Below are 20,815 nucleotides of genomic sequence, written 5' to 3' on the forward strand. Positions count from 1 at the left end.
CACAATTCCTGGCTCACAGCTTCCTGAAGCCTGGGAATTTCCTAAGTGTTGACAGTGAAAAAGGTATCTTTTGTTATGTTAATGAGTTGCCTTTTGGAAAGCACTTGAGGATGGGGATTGGTTGCCAATGGAAGGAACCTTGTGAGTGGAGGGATGGGACGTTCAGTCCTGCATCCCCCACCCCACCCATGACCTATGGGGAGGAGAGAGAGGCTGGAAGTTGAATCAATCGCCATTGGCCAATGGCCTGACTGTGTAAAGAAGACTGTAAAATACCAAGAGGATGGGGTTTAGAGAGATGGCAGGTTGTGAGCATGTGGAGATGCTGGGAGAGTGGCGCCCTAGAGAGGGCATGGAAGCTCTGCACTCCTTCCCATATACCTTGCCCCATGCATCTCTCCCATTTGGCTGCCCCTGAGCTATACCCTTTTAAAATATCCAGTGATCTAGTATCTCCGAGTTCTGTGAGCTTTTATAGCAAAGTAATAGAACTCAAGGAGGCTGTTAAGGGAACTTCTGATATAAGTATATGAGTCAAAAATAGAGGTGACAACCTGGATTTGGGATTGGCATTCTGAGTTGAAGGGGGTGGGGTGGTAGTTGGAACCTCCAATCAGTGTCTGGTCATTCAAAAGCACAGGTAAACTGGGTTTGTGTCCTGGGGTTGTGTCCAACGTCTGAATGTGTGTGTGTGTGTGTGTGTGTGTGTGTGTGTGTGTGTGTGTGTTGGGGTGAGGGGCAGTCTTATGGAATCTGATGCTATCTTCATGTAAACAGTGTCAGAATTGAGTTGAATTCTTGGGTATGTTGTTGGTGGGGTCCGGGAACCCAATTTATCCATGTTCAGAAACAAAGCAAAGCAGAGAATATGCCAGTTTGCAAGGAGAATGCCCCCAAAATGTCAAAGACAATAATGGGAACTCGGCTTTAAAAAGTAACATCAGATGCTCTGAGATGCCTGTTCCATACAACCTGGTCAGGCATTGTTAACGGAAAAGCCCATTTAGGTCTTTGTTGCAAACCTGTGTGTACTTGGAAGGCCTGCACCCAAACAGAGGAAGTTCCAGGTATATACTCAATCAACCATGAGTGGGATGCTCCTGACTACTTTCTGGTCACTGGGTCTTAGGAAGGTCTCAGCCTGCTAGGAGCAGCTGGAGATTAGGAACTAGCTGAAAGCAATGGGCTTTCTAAGCTGTGCCGTTGTGATGAGATCTTAATTGCACTGAGAGAGACCAAGAGTAGGGGTGATCCAGCAGAGCTAGTACTGAATTTTCCCATGTTTAAAATGCCCCGAGGATTGTTAGGAATCTTTAAAGAAAAAAGAACACCCTACGGTCAATTTTGAACAGTTGGAGCCTGTTCATCTCCTGGTGGATGATGGCTCACTATCTCCCTCATGTTCCACTCTCTGCTCTCCTAATCCCATTCAACTCAGTCCATCTTTGTCCCTAATCCAGGGGTCCTACAGCTGGAATATGCAGGTTACAGTGCGACCTTGACTTTTTAACCTTCTATTTAAACCAATGTTGTTGCTAGTGTTATTTTATGGCAATTCTGGAGCATTATATGTTGTCTTTGATACTTAACAGAGTTTCTCCGAGGTTCTTTCTATGAGGTTATATGGCATTGCTTTGTTAACTTAACCATTAACAAATTACCTATAGGTGAGCTCTCCTGCCTATAACTTGAGTCTGTCAGTGCTGACCTTAGAACACACAGACTCAGATTCTCAGCGTGCTGTGTGCTTAGCCTCTGGAGCACCCAGGTTTGAAACGTCCTGGTGTAAATGAGCACTGCTGGGTCCAGTAAAAAGTGTGTCTTTAGGTCTGAAAAGATTTTTTGGCACCCAGCCAAGTTCCAAATTCCACTTAAGCTCTATGTATAGTTCATTTACAGCACTGTCATATTAAAATAAAGCAGTAAGGGAAAGTTAACTTGGGACAAGGGGTAGATTTGTCTATTTCATTCCAGTTTTCTCAGGTTCAGACTTACCCTAGGATATGCCTGAGCTATTGTTACCGGGGTCCACTTACTTAATGTGCAGCTTCCTTCCTAAGTTTTGGTTTCAGGGCTGGTTCTGCTGGAAAACCCAGTGTTTACTTCTCTCATTACCTACTGTGTTTGCCCTGGGCATCAGAGGTGTTTGGTTCAAGGGTAAGATGTTTCGTATTGTATATTTTTTAAAGTGCTCTTTTGAAACATTTTCCAAAATTGGTTTCCTTTAGCTGTGAAGGGAGAGTTAAGACATTTTAGATTTAATCCCAAGTAGAAATGCATTCAGAGGGGAAAAAAGTCTTAAAGGAGAAGGAATAAAACTGTATACCTCCAAGCAAATATGATTACCAGGGCACATCCAAATCACAGAGCTCTTGGGTTTGTTTCAGACCTCAGAGGGAACATTAAAATCATAGACAACTGTGCACATATTTTTGTTTCTCCAGCTCAAATCTCCTCTGATAATTAGATATTTTCTATTTGGATCCTGGAATCTAGTATACAGTCCAGAGTCACATGCCTCCCACCACAATTAGACTCACTTGGCCTGCTTCTTTGCATTAACGTTGCTGCGTCCCTCCCCTGGTCTGCATAACCGGACTCTGCCTGGGAGTCTGCATTGCCGATTTATTTCCCAGGCCATTAGAATGCAGTCTCTTGAGAACCACAGGCCTGAAGAACGTGCCATATGCAGGGATTTTCTAGGAGAGAAAAATGGTATTGAGAGGAATGGATTGGGATTTAGGAGGTATTAGACTAGAAAGAAGCAGCTCAAAACAGTGAGTTCAAAAAGATTTTATTTTCATAATTAAACTCCTAAAAGCATCCAGTTTTGATTTCCCATGTCTTTACAGTTTGACTTTGCATTAAATTGAGTGTTTATCAAATGACTCTTAAAATCAAGCATAAAACATTTTTATTAATAAAGAAAATTGTCCCCAGCTAGTGGCAGGACCTTGTGGAGATCATTCAACCTCATTGAGCCTCAGTTTCCTGAGTTTCCTTTCAATCATGTGATTCTCTGTTTTCATCAAGGGGGGAGAGAAAACACTTTCTGGTCCTATAATTGTAGAAGGAAATAAGAGTAGATGAGTCATAAAGACTAATTTCATGGTAGTTCCCTGGTGTTTACATGTGATGACTCCAAGTATGTTGTATATCCCCACACATACCATTCACAGTGGCTCATGTTAACTTTATTACAGTGTTTATGCTACGTGGGAGGATTTCAAGAGACTCTCCATACATCAGGAATGGCTATTAAAAATACCTTTTCACAGCTGGTTTTCCCAAAACACATACTGAGAAATAAATCTTAGTCTCTTTTCTATTTTGAAGCCACTGTTCTTTTGTTGCTAGGATGTTGTTGGAGAAGCAGAGCCTCCCCCCCCCCCCCTTTTTTTTTTTTTTTTGGCATGTCCAAAGAGGCTTTGGGCTCTAAGAAACAGAAAATCCACTTCAAAATAATGTAAACAATAAGGAAATCTCGTGTCTTGTTACACAAGGTCAGCGCTGGGCTGGTTCATTTCTCTGTTCATGAAGTACTCAGGTTATTTGCATGGTCCTGCTTACTTACAGCCAGCCTCATTGCGTTGGCTGGGTCTCCTCAGGGTCATAAGCTGTTGCATTGCATCCTCCATGTTAGTGGTTGTCCAGAGGCAGAAAAGACATTATTTCTTTTTTGAGTCTTTTTTTTAAGACCTATGATGATTCTTTTCCCAGAAGTTCTCCAACAGACTTCCCATCGCATGTCATTGGTTTGAAGCAATCTTCAGCAAGAGGAATGTAACCACCATGAATTTTTATACCAAATAGGATTTAGCTGGGCCACCTGTGGGATGTGTAGATATCAGTATAGAAGCAGAGGTGTGAGTAGGCAGCCCACAGTGCCTACTGTACATAATCTTGATAAAACAGCATTTCATAGAGAGCAGTAAGTCTGTTAAATGATCTTGGCATGGCATTTTTTTTTTTTTGGTTGTCAAATAATCTTTAATTGAAACATTTTCCTTTCTAGTTCTTAACTAGCCGGACATTCCACTGCACCACTGTTGATATCATCTATGATGTCATGAGGGTGGCGTCCATCAACATTGCACCCCACCGACTGGGCAGTCCCCAGGATCTTTTTAATGGTTCCAGAGAGTTCTCTAGCTAAAGATCGGTGCCGCATCTGTTGGGCAATGCTGACAATCGCATCAAAAGTAATATTTCCACTGTGCTTAATGTTTTTTTTTTGTTTGTTTCTTTCTGTCTCTTGGCGGTTCTATGAGGGCTTTGATGATCAGGGCAGAGGCAGAAGGCACTACTTCAATCTGGGCCTGTCTGTTCTGAATGGTCAGTTTCACTGTAATCCTCAGACCCTTCCAATCACCGGTTGCTTTGGCAATGTCATCACCAACCTTTTTTGGAGACAGGCCCAGGGGGCCGGTCTTGGGGGCCAGGGCAGATGTGGCACCCACTTCCCCACCGGTGCACCTCGAGTATATGACTTTGATGTCGTTGGGGTCAAACTTCGACTTCGGTGGCATGGTGGAGGCAGCTGGTATCTGATGAACCAGGATTCAGGACGACCAAAGAAAGTTGCACCTGAGCCTCCTCCAAGCCGAAAGCCGAAAGACCGGAAGCTGGGCATGGCATTTTGACTTGATCAAGACATATAGAATAAAAAGGCCAGCTTGGTAGAGGAGATGAATACATTTGCAGTGTGGGTACAATATATACTAACATTCCAAGATTTTTTGAGAGTAAAGGAAGGGGAGAAAGAAATGAAGAGGGCAAAATCAACTTTCATCTCATTGCTACTTACTGGTCCTTATTATTCTTTTCATTACTCTATTGTCTAATGCTTATTTGGATGATCTCTTACAGGTTGTACCTTTCTAAAAAGGACAAAATTCTGTAGATTGCAGGGATCATGAAGGAATATTGTGCGGTAAATGCTTGGCATACAGTTGAGATCTCGTCAAAATACAGGGTGGGGCAAAAGTAGGTTTACAGTTGTGAGTATGGGAAACAGAATTTATTCTTGTATTATTATTAGTTATTGCATTATTCTCCATAGGAACAACTGCAAACCTACTTTTGACACACCCTGTAGGAGACTCCATTGTCACAAGTTATCAAGGGTTGAGCACCTCATGCCTTGGGTGTTTTCACCTTCCTGTCACTGGAGTCTTAGTACTCCAAGGCATTCCTGCAAATCAAGAAGGATGCATTCATATTTCCTCAGTGATCTAGAAGCAGAGTGAATTGGGTTCATGTGCAAATGCCTGTGGTTATAAAGAAAATCATTGCTAGGCCTTTGGCACCAAGGAGGATAGGCCCCGGTGGTTAACTAGCATTCCTTGAAGAAGTTCTTAAGAAAGGGTCAAAATAAATGGGAATTGCCATGGATACTTGACGTTAACATGTATCTTATAGACACTCTAATATTCCTTCTTACTCCATTCCAAGTCTAGAGGGTAAGATTTAGCTTAGTGAAGAACTGTCAAACACATGAGAAGAGCTAGTTATTTCCTTGCCTTCAAGACTAGTCCAAACAAAATAGCTGTGGAATTTTACAAAGCACATTGAAAAGAAAACAGTACTTTTAAGATGATGGCTTTCTAAGATGGATAGCTCCTGTGAGCTTTTCTGGCAGCCTTCTCTCAGCCATACTCCCTGGCTACTGAACCTTTCTTCTCTCTAGTAACCGCCGGACTCCTACTGCTGCCGGGACAGAATTGCGTGGCTGCTGGGCCACTGGTGGTGAGGCCTCATACCCCTACAGAGCCGCGTTGACCAGTTCCATTTGACTTCTACCCCACCCACTCCTACCCTGAACTGATAGTTTTGGTGATTTTAACCCATAACTTGCTCTTGAATCCATCCACTTTTCTCCATCTCCATCAGTACCCCTTAGTCCAAGCTGTCATCATCTCTTTTCCAAACTGCTTGCAAAGGCTTCCTCCTGGCTTGCTCTGGCTGGTGGAGCTCTGGCTGCTTTCCAGTCCGCAGAATGCATGCTCTGCAGCCGGGAAACATGGAACACGGCAAATCTCAACATGTGATTCCCCTGCTTAAAAAACAAAACAAAACAAAAGAAACTTCAAAGGCAGCTTTCTCATCACTCTTAAGCTCAAACTCTGGATATGGCCTCCAAGGCCTGGTCTAAAGTAGGCCCTTCCCGACTTTGCAACTTCATCTGGTATCCCTCATGATCATTGCATCCCCACTGGGTGGCACACAGTGGACACTCATATTTGTTGGGTAGAAGCATGATAGTCTCTTGACCATTTCTCAAATGTCCCCTTTCCTGCTCCCTCTTTTTGCCTTGAGCTGCTCATTTTCTTCTGTCTGGAACGGTCCCTCTCTAGCCTCTGCTGCCAGAGTCTATCTCATTCTTCAGCCTTAGCTTAAATGACCGCCTACAATAATCCTTTCTGCCTCTAGTGTCCTCTCACTTTTTTGAACTCCCATAGCCTTTGCTTATTCTTCCCTTTTAGCGTGTATCACATTCCACCTCATTGGACACATTACCTGGAGGTGTATCGTCTCACTTCTACTGGGTCATAAGCTCCCAGGGGACAGCAGTCTGTGTTCTTTTATCTGTTTCTTACCTGGAGGCTGCAAACCAGGGCCTCTAGCCAGAGCAGCCCACACGTGTGTTCCGTTTGGTATTGTTGTCTCACACATTGCTGTTTTTAAGATTTGGACAGGTTTGCAACATTGGTATTGGGGGTAATTTTGCTTGGAAAAAAATCAGATCTTGCTAACAATTGTCTGGAAGTGACTAGAGGTCACTCCCCATCCCCCTGGTCATGCCTTCTGCAGCTCCTACCTGGTCCCTTTTGTCTCTCATGCCAGCCTACTTCTTTCACGCCCCTACCTGGTTGGCCCTGGTGTACGCATTTGGGTTTCAGTCTCTGGCCTATTTGCCAGTCCCAAAAGAGAGGCTCGATATTTGATGATTACACAGGTGAGTAAGCAGAAAAGGGCTGGGAGAATTACTTCCCTGACCAGCTAGCTGTTTTTCTTTTGAAATATTTATTATTTATGATAGATGGGAGGTCTCTGGAAGAAGTGGGAGATACTGTTGATGTGTATGGGGTGGGGAGAAAAGTGGTTTTTTTTTCTTTCCTTTTCTTTTTTTTTTTTTTTAAGACTAAGAATGGGATTCTCAAAGGACCTTCTCTAGCTATTTTTGGCAGAGCCAAAGGAAAATCTATTTAAAGGGACACTACAAAGAGGACAATCACATATTTTAGAGCAAACAGGCAACTTAGCACTTTAAATTAATGGAAATGTAGAAGAAATCAGCTCAACCCTTTTTTAGCATCTTTGCCACACCTTCACTTACTTTCAACCCAGGAATTTCTGTTTTGTGGCCTTCCAATCTTCAGGGTTAGGAGAAGGAAAGACAGAAGTTCAGTTTAAATTTTTTGCTTTAAAATAAAATCAATAATGTTTCTGAATTCAAGGAACTAAATTTTTCACATCACAAGAAACGCCCATTCTGAAAGGGGAAATGCTTGGCTTCAAGCTGTTACAGCCCAGCAGTCTTAAGGCTCCTTTGATTTGGGTCTCTTGTTTGTTTTGAGTTGTTCCACTCAGTTTGGGTTCATTTTTTTTCAATGACTTTACTGTTTCCTGATGCACCTCTTCCTCTTCTGGACCCAGGGAATCACCCATTGAGCTCCCTCTCAAATTCAGGGGGGAGTGAAGGGGAAGATGCTATCTTTTCTTTCTGTGCAGCTGCCCATTTATTCAGGGGATTATAAAAGCCAGCTGTAAGCAGAGCCAGATTTCTTTTTCTTTTCTTTCTTTTTTTTTTTAGTACTCACCCAAAGATATGTTTTTATTGATTTTTAGAGAGCGAGAAACATGAATGTGAAAGATAAACATCAATCAGTTGCCTCCACTATGTGCCTCCACTCGGGATCGAACCCACAGACTTTTGGTGTATAGGATGATGCTCCAACCAACTGAACACCCTGCAAGGGGTCTTTTTCTTTTCTTTTCTTTGTGTTTCTGTTCTTTTTTATTTCTGATTTTATTTGAGTCCTTTCTTTCTCTTAGTGAGTTTAACTAAAGTTTTGTTGATTTGGTTTGTCTTTTCAGAAAACCAGCTCTCAGTTTATTGATCTTTTCTACTGTGTTTTTAGTCTGTATTTAATTTTTTTCTTCTCTGATGAGCCAGATTTCTTATGCATTGGCCCTGGAAGCGGTTTCATTAAATCTCTGGGGGTTTTTTTGGATGAGCAACAGTTTCTAACTGATTCTAACACTCACACTGCTTGGGTCACGGAAGCCCTCTGTGCATTCTCCTTTCTTTGATTGGTGAACATGATCTGCAATACTTATGTTATTATACTGACTGGTTTCCCAGCCAGTTCTTCACAACCTGTGGTGCTCAAATGTGGCAGCGGCAGCTTGGCAGCTGGCAGACTTCTAGGTAGTTGCAGTTCATCTGTAGGGGCTGAGAGCAGAGTGGTTCAGAGAGAACATTGTGGAGCCAGACTGCCTGGTTTTGCTCTTGTCATTTCTGAAACTTGCATGAATTACTCACTTCTCTTTGCCCAAGTTTCCTCATTTGAAAAAGGAGATATAATAATTGTATCAGAAACTTTTAAATGAACACATCAGATTTTCTTGGCTTCTCTGTGTATTTCAGCCACCACTGACTGCAGTGACTAGTTTTGTCTTCCCCAATTCACTTGACGTAGGTACAGCCTGATGGCTTGTAGCCTTGTGCTCATACCACATGCCTCCCGCCTCTTACCTACTGCAGGACACAAGTGCTGTCCACACGTGTACAGCCTGGAAGCAAGGGGGCATTTAAAATCTCCAAAGGGAAACCTTTGACTAATGTGAGGTGGAAGCTGGACATCCTGAACAGCAGTCATTAGACAGCTTCTTGGACGATGAGCTCAATAGATTGAGCCAATATTGGTACCTGAAGCAGGCAGTAGCTAGCTCCTCTGGCTCATTCCCCTGAGAACTCCATGGTAAAGCAGTATCATAGAAGCCTTTACTTCACTCTCTTCTTCCTGGGAACCCTAAAGACAATAATAACATCTATTCGAGTTATTGTGAGGATTAAATTAATTAATCCACTTAAAGATCTGAGAAGAGTATCTGGTACGTAGTAGTGCACCCTCCATCAATGTAAGCTTTTACAATCTGTTTGAGACAATTTCAGGGGGTGTGGGTATGAGGATCAGGGAGCTGTGCCTTCAGGTGACGGAAGATGGGAGACTTCTTCAAACGTTTAAACCGAAACAATAATTCTTCCGGACGGGATGGGGCTTTCTTTACAGTTCTGTTATTGGCAAGCAAAACCCTAAGGGATGGATGCTGAACACATAGTCCGCACAGCCCTTATCCACTTGGGAGACTTTTCTGTGCGCATGTGTTTATTTTTGCTTTGCTTTTGTTTTCTTGGCAGTTTGTGTGTGTGTTTGGCCCAGGGGGCTGAGCATCCATTTCACCCTTCCTAGCAAAGGATGAGCCAGCACAGGGTCAGCTGAGGAAAGAGCCATTGAGATCTGCTCTCAGGTCAGACCCTACACCAAGCCTCACACTTCCCCATGAGTATTCAGGTGCTTGGAGATTCAGATGCCCCCGGAGCAGTGCACCTGTTTGAAAGCACAAGCTGTGTGGGGCTGGTATTCATGGGAAGTTAGCAGCTACTCACCCTCACCCTCACCCTCCTGCTTCTTGGTGTTGCAAGGCTGATTTCATCTCAGAAGCAGCTGTCTCTACTGCAGTTTAATAACTCTTAATTTCCTGGAGGGAGAACGACACGTTATATCATGAAGACTCATCTTAGTCTACATGGTCTGGAAATTTCCACTCATCTCTGTGATCTTCAAAATGTTTCTCTTTGTGGGAGAGTCTGACTTTCCTTCTTCCTTACTCAGTTTGACTGCCTTCTCAGATGCCATTTCCAGAAAAAACATCCCCTGTGAAGACAGTTTCCTGTGTCTCTAGTTTACCTCATCACTCAGTCTCCATGTGGATTTCCCTCCCTAAGTTACTGCAGTCTGTATTAAGTATTAATCTATACTCGAAGGAAAGTTGTATCTGTAGCCATCTTCATCCTGTCTTGGTAGACACTTTTGTAGTTTAACTCAAGGGAGGGTTTGAAGAAACATTCAGGTGATTTGAATTTTGGATCAGTCCTTTCTGCTTTCTCACATGTGTAGAAGTGTTTTTCTTCAAGCAGTTTAGCATACCGATTTAGTGTTTCCAATTTGGTATTCTAAATGTAAATCATTATTTCTTCATTCTGTGCAGTAGGTGGTAGAGGAGCCCAAAATGTTTGGCTTGTTGGTAAACTGCAAGCAGGTCTTCTTATACACTTGGAGGTGCGTCGGATGATAGAATAAGATCACTATTTCATTAAAGTCAGACTTTCAGTGAGAAAATGGGGGAATCCTTGGCCTCAGAAAGGGTTGATACATTCGGTCTTTGGTTGAAAGCAACAGAAGTCAATTGTGGCTATTTATTTATTTTTTTCCCCTTAAAAATATTTTTTATTGATTTCAGAGAGGAAGGGAGAAGAAGAGAAACATTAATAATGAGAGAGAAGTATTGAACAGCTGCCTCCTGCATGCCCCCTAATGGGGATCAAGCCCACAATCCAGGCATATGCCCTGACTGGGAATCAAACCATGACCTCCTGGTTCATAGGTTGAAGCTCAACCACTGGGCAACACCAGCCAGGCAGCATTGTTTAATTTTTTCCCCATACCACATATTGCCATCTAATCTAAATATTTGACTTAATTTGTTTTCTTCTTACTGAAATGTAAGCTCCATGAGGTCAGGGATTTCTGTCTATGTCTGTACTGCTGTACCCCTAGTACCTAGAACAGTGCTTTGTTAGGAGGCTCTCCATAAATATTTGTTGGATAATGAATGGAATAAAGGGTGGGAGCACTACCTTTGGAATGTTTCACCACTCACCAGCTTTGTTCTCTTGTGATTCCGCTGCAGGTTAACATTTCTAGTAAAGAGAGTTGCATTGGCCTCTCTTGGGTAATGCACCCACTTCTCTGATGAGGCAGTAGTGGTGTACTCAACTGATATTCTTGGTAGGACAGTTGAAGGTAAAGGTTGCTTCACCAACCCCGTGAACTGAAAACATTTAAACACATTTGCTTAAGTCACCAGACAAATGGGGGTTTCCCATTTCAAGCATGTCTCTCAGTCTAGCTGGCTAGTCAGGTTTTCTTTTTCTCTCTACTGAAAGATAACTCTGACATTTTGCTTCCTTAAGAACTACACTTCTCTCTAGAACTCCCACTTAAACTGCTTTGCATGCCACCTAGATATGAGTTTCCCTTCTAAAATTGTTGCTTGTCTCACTGGGTTGTTCTCCCTGGCCCTAGACAGATGGTTAATGCAGCAGAGAACGCTAGCAAAACTATAGCTTATCCTTTCCTTGTCATGTTATTAATGTGTTGTGACTCCTGGCATGAATACCATCAGAAATTGTTTTAGTCATGGTTAAGGCTGATCTTAATTGAAACTTAAGGCGAACTTTATGCAAATGTCCTGATGCTTTCAGCTCCTTCTAATCTTCCCCCCTTAGGGGATGGGGCAAATCCAAAAATGAATTCCTAATAAACTAATCCACAAAGACCCAGAATAGTGCTTCATTTTAATGTAAAGCCAAAAGAAAACGCTTCAAAGTGAAGCACTTTCAGTAGAAAAAGTTCTAAGTTGCACAGCAGTTACTATTAAAAAAGCCTGTCTCCCTGTGCTCTTTGGGATTTGGCAGCCTGTTAAAAACCATGTTCTTTGGTATTACTGATAATCAGGAACATCTCTGATGAAGCTGGCTTGGACAGAGCTGGACTGAGAGAAAGAATTGCGACAGCCCAGTTGGCATCATTCATGTCCGTATATGTTAATTTATTGAGCACCTGCTATGGACAAGCACTAACTTAACCAAGACGTTAATTATTTGTTTCTCTTAGGAGGTGGTAGGAGAGAGCATTGGTCCAATAGGCAAGACGTTCTAAACTTGAATTTTTACAAACTCCTTTTATGCATAATCTTGAGCAAGTTTACCACGCCTTAGGTTTCTTCACCTACAAAAGAAGGGGTATTTTTTTATGTTAAAAAAGCATGCACATGCAAATAGATATATAAACACAGACATATACATGCACTGTAGTCAAGGAAGACAGTTTAGAAGGGTAACCACCAATATCTTAACTGTTGTTATCTCTAGTTATTTTTAACGAGTGGCATAGACTCTCACTCTGAGCTCTCTTTAACTTTGAAGACATCTATGATTTAATGCACGAACAGGGTAGGTCAGGACAGGACAGTCAATCCTTGGGTATTCTGAGACAGAATCCCTTTTGTCTGCTCCCCATTTTTTTGTCCGCTTCTCTGTTCATTTGCATTTCTACTGGAGAGTGGGCCACAGAAAGAGAGAGTATTTTAGCAATGCTGGACTTAGTGGTAAACTTTTATTCTGAAAAGATTTTGGGTTATTCTCTCCAACTAGTGGCTTTTAACTATACCAATTTTTTTTCACTTCCTTCCTTAACCATTAGTTAATAGAATTTGAGCCTTACTATTGTGGTAAAACTGGTTTAAAATAAAAGAAAAATAACAATAATAAAAAATTGCTTTGTTTTTGTTTCTGTATTGTCTTTTTGTCCTATTTTCAGGTGCTGTGAGACTCCATTGACTTTTCATCCACCATAGGCCACTTTTTTCTCTTCTTTTACTTGGCCTATTCCAGCCTGTCTATATGCTGGGCTTTTCCCACCTACCTCTCTGCCCCTATCTGCTCAGAGCAGGGAACACTGCTCTTGGTTTTTGCATGGCCCACAAGCTCAGAATGGTGGTTTATATTTAAAATAGTTGGAAGAGAATCAAAGGAAGAATAATATTTGACAGCACATAAAAATTATATGAAATTCTTCAGTATTCATAAAGCTTTATTGGAACAGAGCCACATGTATTATTTATGTGTATGGCAGCCTCCAGGTTACACTGGCTGGTTGAGAAGTTGCAAGCGAAACCATTTGGCCCTCACAGCCTGAAATATTTACTGTCTGATTCTTTAGAGAACAGGTCTGCCAACTCTGTGCTAGAGACTCCTTTTTCATTGGATATCTTTCAGCTAAGACCTGTTCAGACGTGCTAACTCATTCAAGAGATATTTATCAAGGGTGCCCGACACTGTGCTAGACACAGGTATTGAAGTTGAACACGATGCCTTCCCTGTTAGGAGGGACTCACAGCCTAGAGGGGAGCATGGCATGACCACTGGTAACTGCAGCATAAATCTGTGTGCTAATGCCCAAGTGTGAGTTTGGGGCTGTGGGAACTCAGAGAGGGAGCCCTGACTATTCTTGGGGAGGCAGGAAGAAAGGAGGTCACCATTAGGTAATGGAAAACAAAGCTTTTGATAGCTTAAAGCTGCATTGTTCTACATGGATGACTTTTAATTAGAACATAAGAATTGTCCTATTAAAGCTAGTAGTTACCTAGAACAAGAGTTGTCATAATTTTAACAAGGTAATATTTCAGTTGTACATAAAAATGATTGCTCTATTGCAGGATCAATATTTTATAGAACTATGTAAATAAACATTGTATAGATTGACTTTAGTGTATCGTCATCAACATAGAATTTACTTCTGGGCAAAGGGGAATAGACTTTTACATTAAAATTGCAATTTTCATTTGCTTTAAGTTTTATATTTTAAAATGTTTCTCGTACGTTTACAAAGTACGTTTACAAAGACTTTACTATACTAAGGATTGTTTTTGTTTTGTTTTGTTTTGTTTTGTTTTGTTTTGATAAAAAGGAGATCACTGGGCTCCATTCAAGGTCTCCTGGATCCTAATGTTGGGGGTTTGAGTGGAAAGGCAGGGACTTCTATTTTTAATAAGCTCCAAAGTGATTTCTCCATCTACACTAAAGTCTGGGAACTACTACTAAGGAAACTGTTGATTAAAGATGCATTTCTAAAAGTTATTTTTTAAACTTTTTTTTCCTTCCTATCTTCTGTTAGTAGCTCCTGAAGTGTAAAGAGCTTTTTAACATTCCCCAAGACAATGTGAAGGAAGCCCCTGACTTCCCCAAAACATCTCCTTTTCCTCTATTCTTCCTTTCTTCTTTGAACAAAACATTAGAGCAATATGTACAAAAAATCATTTGGAACATATATATGTGGAATATATATTTTTTAGGTTTTCCGTAATTTTCCATGTATACAGGGTTGGGCAAAAGTAGGTTTATAGTTGTGAATACCCAAAACACAGAGTTTATTCTTGTATTATTATTATTTATTATTATATTATTTACCATACGAACAATTATAAACCTATTTTTGACCCACCCTGTATATATGTGTGTGTGTGTATATGTATGTGTATATATATGACAGTTAACATTTGTCCTATTCATTCTCTGTCTCCTCTCCTCACTCTCTCTCATGCTAACTTTGAAATCTTCTTTTCACTCTTTCCCAGTTCCATTTCCTTCCAGTGGAAAGTTAACATGAATTTTAGTGTGTATCCTTTTGAATTATATTTTTATATTTAAAAATTAATGTTTTGTATCCAAATATAGACATCTAGTATTTGTGTGTATGTGTTGTAATTTCACAAATGGTGTACTCTCACTTTTCACCTTGCATTTTTCACTCAGTTTTTGTTTTTGAGATAAATGCTAGTTCATCCCTCTAAATGCTGTATAAACATGGTACATACTATTTATCCTTTTTCCCTATTGCTACACAGAATTCTAACTTTTCACCCTTGTAAACAATGCTGTAGTGAACATCCTCGTAGACCTTTTTTTTTTTTTTTGCAAATTGTGAGTTTCCCAAGAAGTATACCTAGCAGTGGAATTGCAGGGATATATGCAGCTTCATTTTTCTTTTTTTAAGATATTGCCAAATTATTCTCCACGATGACTGAATTGGCTTATGAGTCTGACATAGTTTTCCTTTGGAGAGATTCAGCGGTTCTCAACCTGTGGGTCACGACCCCTTTGTCAGTTGAACGACCCTTTCACAGGGGTCGCCTAAGACCATCCTGCATATCAGATATTTACATTACAATTCATAACTAGCAACATTACAGTTATGAAGTAGCAACGAAAATAATTTTATGGTTGGGTCACAATATGAGGAACTGTATTTAAAGGGCCAGAAGGTTGAGAACCACTGAGATAGATCAATATAGGTGCAGCATGCCTCATGTGGCATGTCTTAGGTCCTAGGCAGTGCTTTGATTGCATTACCTGTGGTGGTGTTGATACATTACCATGTAACCCATCTAGCCTGAAATGTAAAAGATTCAAGCATAAGTTAGATAGGTTATAGAGGCCCAAGTGGAGCTGGTAGAATATCATGGAAGAAAAGGGAACCAAGGAACCAAACAGATGAATCCCTTCATAAGATTATGGACATATGGAACCACTCAGAGAGATCTGACATAGAAACACCCCAGCACCTGAACTTCCCATTGTCCTCAGTAGGACATTGGCAGGTCTTGTTCATTCTAAAATGTAAAGGCTTCTAACCTGTGCCACAGCCTCCATAAAATGTCTCTGACACCCCAGAGGCCAAGCAGCTGCGGACATAACTCATAAGGCCTCACTGCAGACGGCTGGGCTCCAGGGGCTCCTGGCTTAAATAGGTCACCATGGCTGTGGAGAGCCACTGTTTCTGGCTTGCAAAAATGATAATGCCTGCCTGCCAATGTCTTTACTAAGTCTCTTTGGAGGATGAGTCTGAAATTCCTAAGTGGTATGAGAAATCTGTAAAAGCAAACTGTGTAGAGAAGTCTGTCTTTGGGTCTGCATAGTCATCCGGACCACCCTGCAGGTCCGCGGCTGGACCCTCACTGCTCTGCAGCTTCTCAGCAATGGGGGAAGGGGCTCTAGCTGCTGGGGCCTGGGCTCTCATCTTCTGGGATGCAGGCTGAGCATCTCTCTCCTCTAACCCTGTTTCCAGAAATATCCTTAAGCCCCTGATCGCTTCTCACCTCTGCTGCCAGCCTCTAAAGGCCATGTAGTCTGTGCATGCCCTCTCATGTGTTTTATTACCATCGCAGTGAACCAACACATAACTATTATGTTTCCTACCTCCTGTGAATGGGCAGGAAATAGATGGAAGGAAGGGAGGGAGGGGCCTAATGAAGAGAGAAACATCTTAACAAAGATTAGATTCCTGCATTACCCAGCCTTTATGTTAATAACTCAATAAAAATGTTTATCTGCAGGTCAAGTAGGTCAGGACACCAGGATGATGTGTAGCAGAGCTTGGACTAGAGTGAGCAAGGGAGTCGCCTGAGGTGCAAATGACCTGCCCAGCAAGCCTCCTTAAACTTGTTACCCCTGGTATCTCTCTTGCCTCACTGTAACCTGGGCCTGGCTGAGTTTAAATTTCCATTTGGGGTTTTTTGTCAACATGTACATCCTTTCTCTCATTTCCTTCAGCTGTGGACAGTGATTGACAGGTCTGGATAGATGTGGGTTCACTCTGTATTAGGTATTTTTTTGTTGGTTTTTTTGTTTTGTTTGTTTTTACCTTATATTACATCTGGAGTTTTATGGCAGTCATGGGGAAAGGGAGTTTCAGATACAGATTTTTGGTTTAGAGACTTTTTCAGGAATGTGTCTATTGCAGCTTTGCATGGATAATTGAAAATTTCCCCCCTGCCATTAACATCAATAATCGAAAGCTGGTTCTGGGTACTACTGTAGCAAAGTAAAACAGGTGGGTTTGATTTGCTTAGGAACTGGAAAGGCAACTTGAGAGACTTTTACAGCATCTGAGCTCCTGGGGCTTCTTAAGAACTTTGTCTGTGGTTGGCTGGTGAAACAGGCGGTGGTGGTGGGGCCATATCGGTGAATCAGTAATAATAGAATAAATGGAATTTACATGGCATTTTTGTTTCAAGGAACCAATCCTCTAGTTATGCATATTACTTCCTTTTTAGACTCTGCAAATTTGCACCCCAAAGGTAAAGTCCAGCTGAATAGGGCAAGAATAATAATGGCCATAGATAAGGTCCTATGATTATCAAATTATCTTATCAGAGGTTTAGCTTTTCCTTTGGTTTCTCATAACCAGTCCTACAGGAGACTGTTCCTCCCTCCTTTAGCTTATGCTCTCTTGGGTGTACTAAGAAGCTTGTCCTTGTCTGCATGCAAAGTCAACTTGGGAGGAGTAAAGAGATGGAAGGGACACAGGTTTATATAGCTGGGCAACAAAACAAATTAGATGGAGTTGCCGCAACCTTTTGCAGTGAGGATTCAGGATCTGGAGAAGGGGCTGCGCATAAACAGATACACTAGACAAGAAATAATAAATTTAGAAGGCATGGGGGGAGCCAGGCGGAGACCTTACTCTCTAGTGGAGAGGTTCAAATCTCTGGACCCTTAGCTTTTTATTTACTAGAATATACATTTGCCCTTTAGCAAAGTAAACATGCATATTAAAGGTAAGATTTGGTAAACAGTAAAAGATTATCAGGTTAGGGGATTGCCTAGAGCCACCATTGTCTGAACAGAACAGTCAGTGCATAGCTTTTAGCCCTTGATAAAGCCCAAGGTCCATCAGCCTTCTGTGTTCCCTGCTGCACTTTCATGATAGTGTAATGGGTAGCTTCCAGGATGGGATAAACCTAACTCCTTTTGAGACTGCTAGAGCAGAAACCCACCTCCCACCCCCATTTTCTCCTTCTCTATGTTTACCTCTGCACGTCTGTAAGCAACCCTGCTTGCCAGCCTTCACTTGATTCTTTGCTACCAGGCCAAGGTTCTTCCGTTTTTGCACTTTGCATGGGAGAAAGGCAGATGGGGAGATCACCCAGGAAGCTTAGTTTGCCGTTTCAGAGTTAGCTGTGCTGTGCAGCTAATTTGATTATCACATTTTACTGAAAACACCTGCAGGGTCTGCCAGCTCGAGTACAGCCTGCCTGGTAGTGTGGGCCCCATACAAACGCTTTTCACTGTCAGACTGGATTAAATGGAAGCCTCAGAGCAAGTACTTGCACCAATTAGGTAGCTCCTTGGAATAGAACTAGGATGCAGAGAGCACTTATTTTGTCTTTGGACCCATGTCCCTGTAGTGTCAGCAGGGTAGAGTTTGTGGAAATTGATCCCAGGTGGAACATGTCTAAGGGAAATGAGCTTGTTTGATGCAGGCTATGCAGGGCCTGGGTGGAATGTAGAGATAGAAGGTAAGATACACAATTGTCTTGGTGCCCAAAACAGTATGAGAAGGCTCATATTGCCTCACATTGTCTTTTTCCATTTTGAATCACTAAGCCAGCTGTCACCTAGCTTTAGAACATTTGGATGGAGAAGATGCAGTGTGAAGCCTCAGGAGCATGACCTGGCTCTTGAATATGGGGTACTTTGAACTACTACCCCAAAATGAGCTCTGATGGCCATTCCAGTAAGGGAGTGCCTATTCTTCTGTTGCCTGTAAGATGGGAGTTGCCTGATCCATATAGGACTGCTGGGATGCCTTCCCTTACTCAGTCTTCAAATATTGGGGTGCCTATTATATGCCAAGTGCTATTTTAGGTATGGTGATATAGATGACCAAGATATATTAAGCCCCTCTTCTCCTGGAATCTAAATTTTAATTGAGGAGAAAAGACAGATATTTACAAATATTCATTGAGCACCTACTCAATAGTATGTCTTGTGAATATAGCAGTACATTTAAAAAATATGGACTAGTTTCATTTTCTTGCATATATCTGTCCAATTTTCCCAACACCATTTGTTGAAAAGACTATCTTGGCTCCATTGTATGTTCTTGCCTCCTTTGTCAAATATTAATTGAGCATATTGGTTCGGGCCGATTTCTGGACTCTCTATTCCATTCCATTGATCTATATGCCTGTTCTTGTGCCAGTACCAGGCAGTTTTGAGAACAGTGGCTTTGTAATACATCTTGATATCTGGTATTGAGATCCCACCTACTTTGTTCTTTTTCAGGATTGCTGCAGCTATTCGGGGTCTTTTTTTATTCCAGATGAATTTTTGGAGAGTTCGTTCTAGATCTGTGAAGTATGCTGTTGGTATTTTAATGGGAAGTGCATTGAATTTATAGATTGCTTTGGGTAGTATGTGCCCATCAGTAGATGAATGGATTAGAAAATTGTGGTACGTCTACACGATGGAATACTATGCTGCTGTAAAAAGGAAGGAACTCTTACCATTTGCAACAGCATGGATGGAACTGGAGAGCATTATGCTAAGTGAAATAAGCCAGTCAATGAAGGAAAAATACCACATGATCTCACTCATTCATGGATAATAGAGACCATTATAAACTTTTGAACAATAATAGATACAAAGGCAGAGCTGCCTCAAACAGATTGTCAAACTGCAGCGGGAAGGCTGGGGAGGGTTGGGGGGCAGGAGGGAGGGGGGTAAGAGATCAACCTAAGGACTTGTATGCATGCATATAAGCATAACCAATGGACATAAGACACTGGGGGATAGGGGAGGCTAGGGGACTGTCAAGGGCGGGGGGAAAAAAGGACACATATGTAATACCCTTTGTATTACTTTAAGCAATAAAAAAAATAAAAATAAAAAATAAAAAAAAATAAAATAAAAAATAAATAAAAAATATGGAATAGAAATACAGACTGAATCTATTAAAAAGATAATTTCAGCAAGTGTTAAGTGCTCTCAGGGAAGGGTATACAATTAGAATAATGGGAATGGACAAGGAACTCTTAGTTCAGGTGGTCAGAGGAGGTGACATTTAAGTCACTACCTGAATGAAGTGCAAGAGCAAAGCCATGTAAAGAATTAAAGGAAGACCCTTCCAGGCAGAGGGACTAGTAAGTGCAAATGCCCTGAGGAAGGAGCCTGCTTGTCATGGAAACATACTTGGCCTATTTAAGGGACAATAAAGTCAGTATGGCATAAGTTGAATTTGGGGAGCTAAGCACAGGCCAAATCAGGTAGGATTGGTGGTGGGGAGGAGGGGCATGGGAGGAAGTTTGAATTCTGTTCTAATCGTAATAGGAAGCCACTGGAGAGTTCTGAGGGTTTGAGTGACTTGATCTGTTTTCATCAAGATTGCTCTGGTGCTCTCTGGAGAATGAGCTGAATGGGGACAGGAATGGGGTCAGGGAGACCAACGGGAAGGCTATTGCAGTAGTCCAGACAAGACATTGGAGGCCTGCACTAAGTTGGTTCTAGTGGTAAGTAGTAGTCAAATTTGGGATATACTTTGAAGATAGGGCCATCAGGATTAACTGATGGGCTAGATGTTTCATGGAGAGAAATCAAGGATGAATACTGTGTTTCAGGCCTTCTGCGGGGAAGATAGGGAAGTCTAGTTGTGTTGTGTCTGTGTGGTGGGGTGGGTAGGTGTCAAGGATGAACATATCAAGAGTTCTATCGAGAGCTCTCAGCATATAGTTTTTCTTTTGTGTATATCAGTGTGGGACTGATAAGATCACTGAGGACAGGTCTAGGGACAGGGTCCTCGGGACTACAACATGTAGTGTCCCGGGTGTGTCCTAGTTAGGACTCACACCTTATAAAATGAACCAGAATTGAACTCGAAGACAAATCCTCTGTTTGGAGAAGAAATTACTTGTCTTATTTAAGATAATCACCATATGATTAGTTTTCCACGAGTATATTTGGAAATGGCACATCACTAAAAATAGAAGCCACCTGAGTTCAAATTCCAGTAATGCCACTTACAGTGGGGGGTCTTCCTATACTTATCTGACATCTGAGCCTCTGCATCCTCATCTATATGAGGTAGAACAATGGGACCTACCTCATAGTGGTGTTGTGAAGGTT

At 41.7% G+C, this 20,815-nt stretch overlaps 1 protein-coding gene and 1 pseudogene across 4 annotated transcripts in view; one reads left to right on the top strand and one right to left on the bottom strand.

Annotated features, from left to right (window-relative positions):
• Window positions 1–20,815, top strand: part of ARHGAP26 (Rho GTPase activating protein 26) — a 413,435-nt gene that overhangs the window by 255,889 nt on the left and 136,731 nt on the right. The gene's annotated exons all lie outside the window — the stretch shown is intronic.
• LOC308519662 (large ribosomal subunit protein uL11-like) lies at window positions 3,967–4,529 on the bottom strand (annotated as a pseudogene). The gene has a single exon. The product of its transcript is annotated as a large ribosomal subunit protein uL11-like (transcript).

This window comes from Myotis nattereri (genome assembly GCF_964212035.1).
Source record: "Myotis nattereri genome assembly, chromosome: 5".
In the NCBI taxonomy this organism is placed as follows: domain Eukaryota; kingdom Metazoa; phylum Chordata; class Mammalia; order Chiroptera; family Vespertilionidae; genus Myotis; species Myotis nattereri.